Here is an 8,251-nt window from a genome sequence, read left to right as displayed (position 1 = left end):
CTTGAGGGGTAGTATGGAAACCTAATACAGTAGAAAGTTCCTAAAATATATACTTATATGAAAGTGATCTAAATGAAATTGCCAAATAATGGAGGAGACAGAGCCCCAACTGATCATCTCTTGTCACAAACAAAGTTTCCAGTACCAGAAATGAGTTACATTTAATTGAGTTATTGGCTAAAGGTGTCCCAGAGGAATCCCCAAACAACTCAGTTTGTTGCCAAGGCTATAGGTTGCTCTCCAAAAACATTGGCTGCAAGGCCCTATTGCTGAAGACAACATCTACAAAACTCATTGAAGATGGAGATGTCAAGCCGGTGCTACTTAAAGCTTTCATCCCTACACAACAGCATTTTTCGTACAGGAAGGGACTCTGCACACTCTCAAAAGAAAAATGTAAACACCAAACCAGTCACAAACCCTTTATCTACAATGGTGTCCTGTCTGTAAGATATGCTAGGATAATGGTGGCACAAAGCTTGTGGGAGTAACCAACTAATAACTGATTTGACTTAAGGCTGACCCCAAAAGATGGAACCCATACAAGATGCTCCTTAGGTGGCCAAGAACCCGAGACTAGATAGCCCAGGGACCAAGGGTAAAACCAAATAATATTGATCTAAAAAATAAAAAAATTGTAGTGATAAAAATGACTCCTAGTGATATTTTGCTATACTCACAGATCAGTGCTGTATTCAGCCACCACCAGAGAACTTCCTCCTGCAGCAGATGGGAACAGATGCAGAGATCCACAGTCAGACATTACACAGAGAATGAGAGATTTGGAACATTCAGCCCTAAATGGGGATATCTCCTCAAATCTCTCCCCTCAGGGCTCAGAGAACCCGGTGGAAGAGGGGGTAGAAAGACTGTAAGAGCCAGAGAGATTGAGTACACCAAGAAAATAAGGCCCTCTAAATCAACAAAGCTCATATGAGCTCACAGAGTCTGAAGAAGCATGTAAAAGGCCTACATGGGTGAGAACCAGGTCCTCTGTGTATATATTATGGCCTCTGGTTTAGTGTTTTCATGGGATTCCTGAGTATGCAAATGAGGTCTCTGTTTCTTGTGCCTTCTCTTGGGCTCTTTTCCTCCTGTCAGTTTGTCTTGTCCAACTTCAATGGGATAGTTTTGTTTTATCTTATATTTTATTTTGTTATATTGAAAAACAAAAGGAAGGAAAAAGGAAGGAAGGAAGGAGGGAAGGAAGGAAGGAGGGAAGGAAGGAAACCTAGTCACTAGGGTAAAGGTTAACAACTGAACTGTCATTTACACCTGCTAGGAGAGAGAAGTCAGTTTTCTCCAATGGAGTGACATTGGGTATATCAACCACTCCAGGGCAGGCCTCATGGTCAGAAGTAATTAACTAACAAGTAATGAACTCCACAGTTTTTTTGTATGCCTTTTACTTGGTTACAGTTTGGTGTTGCTTTTTATTCCTTTTTAGGTATGGTTTTATTTTGTTTTCTTGGTTTGAGGAGTTTGTGTTTATTGGACTTTTGTTTGTTTTTTGAGAAAGAACTTAAAGTTGGGTGGGTGGAGAGTGGAGAGGATGTGGTAGAATTTGGGGAGAGTAGAAGAATATGATCAAAATATATTTAGATTTAAAAATTGTTTTAAATAACAAAAAGTATAATTAAAAAGAAAGAATGAAAGCTGAGCAGTGGTGGTACACGTCTTTAATCCCAGCACTTGGGAGGCAGAGCCAGGCGGATCTCTGTGAGTTCGAGGCCAGCCTGGGCTACCAAGTGAGTTCCAGGAAAGGCGCAAAGCTACACAGAGAGACCCTGTCTTGAAAAACTAAAAAAAAAAAGAAAAAGAAATGCATAAAAATTAAATAAAAATGAAATTTCCAAAGAATAATTTTAATTAATTACAATAATAAACACATTTTTAAATTGTTCTGATTTTTCTAAGATACAATTTCTCAAGTATTTAAAAATCCTGGCAAACAGCAGAAAATATAAGTAATTACTTTGGTAAAAATTCAAATGTTATTCTTTTAACCAGTTTTTATAAGTATTACCAAGAGTAAATAGGTATCTTATGAGAATTTCATTATTATAAACAGATTCTGATTTATATAATCTTATGGGCCAAATGTTAACAAACTTTATCATTGTACATGTACCATCTTAATTTCTATCCTCCACACACGCTTTTGTGATGTACTTGTATCTTCTGGGATATTCTTAAGCTTCCCAGTCTTACTGAAATGTGATTTTATTTGTATGTTAATAAATAAAGTTGCCTGGGGGTCAGAGCTAATAGCAAGTTACAGCAGAAGCTGGGCCATGGTGGTGCATGCCTTTAATCCCAGCACTTGGGAGGCAGAGCTAGGTGGATCTCTGTGTGTTCAAGAATACAGCCAGCATGGAGACACATGCCTTTAATCTCAATACCAACCATAGAAGACTTGGAAGTCTGTACAGACAGGCAGTGACCAGGAAGGAGGTCATGTGGTTGGGTTTACAACCAATGAGAAGGCATAACAGAAAGTCAATAAAAAGGACAAACAGAGGAAGTAGGTCTCTTGCGGAGAGGAAGGACAGCAGCGGCAGTGAAGGGTAAGGTTTTTAGCTCTTAGCTATTGCTCTGACCTCTTGGGCTATTAACTCTACATTTGGCTCTGTGTTTCTTATTTAATAAGACCATTCATCTACACCTTTTCTTTTCCCAGTTTTGAAAAACCTTATCATTTTAGCCTAGGGAAAATAATTTACTTTACCACACAAAAATCCTTCCCCATCCCCAAATACCCTCCACCTTTTACCCTTTCTTAACTGTATAGTCTCATATTCTGTTTATATCTTTCTTGGCCTTCAATTCTTTTTGTCCTTAATATAACAAATTACATTCAAGATCTGGTCCTGCAATAGAGCAACATGACAAATGGACCAAGTTATTAAAAGATAATTGATTCTGAATTATGCTTATGACACAGTGTAGAAAATTGAGACCACCTGGCTATACCTTGTTAACATCTTGGCTCTCACAGGATGTATATTATTGGTGAATGGCTCTTTTTCTATTTCTTCTCTTGAGACAGCATCTTGCTATGTATCCCCAGTTGGCCTTGAATTCATAGCAATCCTCTTCTCTCAAGTTCTGGGATTGCAGGTGTGAACCACTATGCCAGACATTGCTTCGATATTTTAAAAGGCTCTTTTACACACCCTCCTTCTCTTTTGCTCACACAACCTAGAAGTTACAGGAATGCTACAGTTTAGAAAAAGCTGGCCAAATTTAGCAAACCTTTCAACAATGTTGCAGAGAAAAACTATGCTGGCATGAGCAATAGAGTGCAGAAGGAAGAGAAGTAGAGAGCCCCGAAGTCTTTAGATGGTAACCTTACAGTTGCAGTTGGGTATGCAAAAGGAACTTGATACCCTGGAGAACTGAGTGGGAAAGCAAGTGGCTCCTTTGGGTAGATACTTGCTACTGGATTCAGTGAATGCTGCCTGGAACCAGAGCACTTGATTTCTTCATAGCATTTCATTTCACCCAAGACTTGCTTGGGACAGCCTGTAACATGTGAGCCACTACCCATGGGCTTCTTACTGTGGGCTCAATCCTATTATCTGTTGCTTCTGATGATGACTCTTACCATGCCCTACCCTACATAGCTTTTGGTGACTGAACCATAGCTGCAATACAGTCCTCAGGTTAGGGCAGCTCTTCTTTGTCACTGAATGAAGTGGCAGCTCATTAGGTCTCTGGCTAAGCATAGCACTAGGAGAAGGTCTGACTGTCCAGACTTCTGGTTTGGTTCAGGAACTGTTTGTTCCTTGTCTGCTTATGTCCTGCACACTTACAACGTCTGACATTTTACAAGGGGCTTTGGGAAAAAATTTCTAAACATCAGGAAGTTCTCAGGTCCCTGACACCAGGAAAAGAAGAGCAGTGAGGCTGCATGGTGATGGGGAGTAGGCAAGGCATTATGGGTAGCAGCAGAGAGAGTAGACGAGCAGAACTTGCAATTGGAGAGTTGTAAGGGGGTACCTGGAGGGAGAAATTGCCCATTTTAATGTTTAGGGGATCATAAGAAATAATGATTAATGAGATTAGCTCATCTGGGTGTCACCCCAGAGTTGGTTCATGTAAATGGGGTTACTATGCATTTATCAGAGGCAAGGGAATGCTTAGGGCATCAGAGGGATTGGCCCCTTTTGATACTGTCCTACTGGGAAAAGCCCTTATGGTTCCATCTACCCTGGGAATAGTGTATAGAAACCCACTTGTTTACCTATTTTTGATATCTAAAATATTCAGTATTAGCTGTGTCTTTGTACAGAAATCAAAGGACATTGAAGTTGTGTAAGCCTGAGATTCTGTGAGAGCAGATGAGGATAAGCAAAAGGTAGTTGTGGGAAGACACAGCTCAACACTGCTGCCCCATTGCTTTAGGGGCAATGTCCCCATCAAGACTTCTACTGGGTGAAGGCTGTCTTTGCAATCACACAGGAAAAGAATCTCAGGACATGCTCTCCCTTGGAGTTAAGTAGATTCTGCTGGAGTTGGCCTTAGAGGGGACCTAAGAACCTGCATTTCTGACAAGCACTCAGTGCTATTGCTGCTATTGAACCACACTTTTAGTGTCAGGTTAGACTGCTGGGGAGTTGGCAAAAATTCAACCATTTGTTTCAGAGAACATTGTCTTAGCTGCATTTTAATGCTCTGAGTAGAGAGTTCTACACGAAAACTTTTGGCTTCTAGACAGTAGGAGGAAGTGATTAGACAGATCTCAGTTAAGTATTTGTTCAAGTTGTCATTTGAAAACCAAGACTTTGTGAATGACATCAACTTGAGTAGAAAAAAACTTGGGGACAGTGAAGAGGTTTTTTTTGACAAGGATAAGGACTAAACCAACCCACAGTTCCCTCAGGTACATGAGAAGCATCTTCAGAAAATGCAAATGCTATGATGATTCTATCTGAGTATTCCTCTTTGCTTTAAGTGGTTTCGGATATAACTTCCGTGCGCGCGCGTATGTATGTGTGTGTGTGTGTGTGTGTGTGTGTGTGTGTGTGTGTGTGTGTGTGTGTGTGCGCCTGAACCTTGTGTGACAGGTACTTCACTGACAGAGTCATTTCCCCACTCCAGGTTCCAGCTTCTTATACTGCAGGAGGGTGTAACCTGACAGCTAGAGGTGGAGGTTGCAAAGAAGGAAAAAAAATGACAACAGAGAAATGTCTCTGAATGTGCGATAGCCAAAATCAAACCAGGGTCAAACATGAACGAGTCTGGAGTGTTTTGGCAGCACTCAGCACTGCTGGGTCTCATAGCATGTGCAGTTTGGACCGTGTGGGTTACCATGGCAGGTAACAACAATGAGCGATGCTTGCATACCTTGGCTCAGATTCAAGAGTTCTGTATGCTGTGAATTACAGCTTTTATCATATATACAAAGTTTTTGTCAGAGAAACCTGAGGATTCAAGCGCAGAAAACAAAGACTTTTAATACTTTTCTTCCATCATTTTCATCATGTAAGCGTCACATTAGCATATCTTTGCATTGCATTGCGTTAGAATGTTTGAATTCCTGAACTGAATGTCTTACAAAAAAGTTATTAAAGAAATTTTGCCTTGGAATTAGGACAATATTTTCAAAAAATTAAGAAAGGTACTAAGCATACTTTTGCCATTTTGTGCTATGTGTTTGTGCAAAGCAGAATTCTCAGCATTGACCATAATAAAATAAAAATATTTATCAACACTGGAATATACTGAAGATGTCCTTTCAGTGCCAAATAGCCAAGATTTATTTCTTTATGTAAAAATGAGCAACCACACCCACCTCATTAGTATGCAAATCTGCTTCCACCTTTAATAAGTGGTAAAATTATATGCATACCAAATAATTGCTTTAATTTCTATGATTTTATATATTAATGATCTTATAAAAATTTTCAGATTGTGACAGGAAAAGTTTAGGAAGTTTGCTGTTCTTTGTCTTTTGGACAGACTCAGGAATAACCTTAGCCTAGAAGTTGAGAATGTGGGGGATCCTCAAGCATGAATTCAAGTCTTCAAGAGAATAATAGTCTTTCACTTTATCCATACCTTCTCAGGCCCTTTGAAACTTAAAGTGATGCAGGTTTCCCTCCATCGCAGAACGTCCCAGAAAGCTGACTGAGGTAAAGGGTTGCAGTTAGGTGTTGTGTTTTCCCATCTTGGATCAGCTGTTCTTGCTGAGGAGTTATGTTGGGAAGGAGGCTGAGGTACATTTTTGATTCATCAGTTCTGCCTACTGAGGGGGTAGGTGTGAAAAATGTGCTGGATGGCTTCCTCTGGGCTTAGGTAGCAGAAAAGTCCTCAAAGACCAATAGGGCATCGTTAGACTAGTTATTCCCAAGCTCCGTAACCAGGAGCCTTATCCTTTGTTTATTATGTTCTTCCTCTTTTTTTTTTTAAATCACATTGTACCTTCATCTGAGGAAATGGACATTTTTCAGCTTCTAGAATTATCTGTAATTACCCAGTCAGATATGATTTTGTTTGATGTCTTCTAATTCACATTATCTATCCTATGCAGTGTGCATTTCTCCAAAGTCAATAGATTCCTGGCTAAATAAATAAGAACAAGATATGTTAGTTTGTTGGGCTGGCTTGCTTTGAAACCATAGCTTGCCTGCTTCTTCAAGGGCAGAAGGCTGTCACCTATCACCCTGAGTGGATCACAGTAGAGCAGAACACCTTGTTTTGCTCCCACTGTAAGATGTGATGTGATCCAAACTCCTGCTGTAGATGCTACACTGACAGGTGATGAGGTTTATGGAGTTTTTAGAGACTGAAGTGAAGGCATCTAGTCACACTATGCTTGGCATGCCTTTGCAGGGTCACTTTCTTTAGCCCTAAAAAAGTGACAACCTACAAGAAGATAACTTTGGAATCTTAGTGAGTCATGCAAATTAGCTCAGAGTTGAACTCTGGTTTTGGTAGCCAACAATTGTTTCTTTGATGGAAATTGTACTTGCTCATCTGGGTGTGTGATTCTGAGTTCTACCCTTTCTCTCAGGAACTGGTGTCCCTGAGAAAGTCATTAGCCTGGCTGAGCATTCATGTTTGCCACCTGTAAGGTGGAGGCAAGAGCAACTGCCTCTGCTTTGGTGTGGATATCTAGTATTCAGAATCTATGATGACATTTCCTACACTCCTGAAAATATAAATACCCAGTAAGTGGGATTTCCCCTTCCTCGCTTTTGTTTGATGGAAGGTCTTACTGTGTTTTGTTTTGATCTGATATTCTTTTGGTCTTAACAATGAAAGGAATTCGCGAATGTGACACTGTTACAATGGAACTTTGGAAAAACAAAATGTGAGTAGAACTGCATGCAGAAGGGGTGACACCTAAGACCAGTTGGGTGGAGAGGCAATGTAGTTCAGGAGCCTTCATGCTGGGCAAACCTTCAAGGGATCACTAGGTTCTTAGAGTCCATGTCTTACTTGGTCAGAGGTGAATGATGTGTGACAGGGGAAGGTGTACCTTGCAAATGTCTAGAAATATGTTATCCAAACAAGAATCTAAGACAAATTAGGATCTAGACAATACTGATTTTATTTATTAACCATCAATCAGTTAAATTATTTATGTCTCATTTACTTGATATTTTTTTGTGCTAGACACTGTCAACCTTTGCCTCTAAGAACCTTGAGAGTGGCATGCAGTAACGATGACTGACACCACATAGCATGTTTCTCCTTTACTAGGACAGCAGAGATGAAGCTTCTTTCATTAATAACTTCAGGCTCTAAAGCAAGCCCTTTTCTGTTAGAATTTTTATCTCACCCCATTACACTATCTTATGGGTGGATATAAAGAAGTGCACAGTGAGAAAGATTGCATTTCCCAGCCTCACTTGTATCTTAGAAGTATTGGATTATCTCTAATGGAGTTTGAGCAAAATGGCAAATAGTACAACTTCTATGTCCCTTACTTCAGGGAAGCCTTTGCTATGGACTTTCACTTTTTCATCTGCCTGGAGGGCAAACCGTAAGTAATCTTGGAATGTTGAATGCCATTTGATTGGCAGAAACTTAGATTTTGTTGGCAGTGTGAGGTTCATCAAGACATAGGAATTAGACACATTCTGCGTCCAAACTCAGAACACTCGTCTGGAACACTCATCGCTAAGATTTTATGCACTCCCAAATTGAAATGATCCCGTCTCCATAGCACAAACAGACATCTAATCCTCTCCCAGGGTCTCACTTCACAACTAAAAGTATCTCCATTTGACACACAAGAGGA

The sequence above is a fragment of the Peromyscus eremicus genome, chromosome 1 (assembly GCF_949786415.1).
Source record: "Peromyscus eremicus chromosome 1, PerEre_H2_v1, whole genome shotgun sequence".
NCBI classification, from domain to species: Eukaryota; Metazoa; Chordata; class Mammalia; order Rodentia; family Cricetidae; genus Peromyscus; species Peromyscus eremicus.
This window is presented reverse-complemented; position numbering follows the sequence as displayed.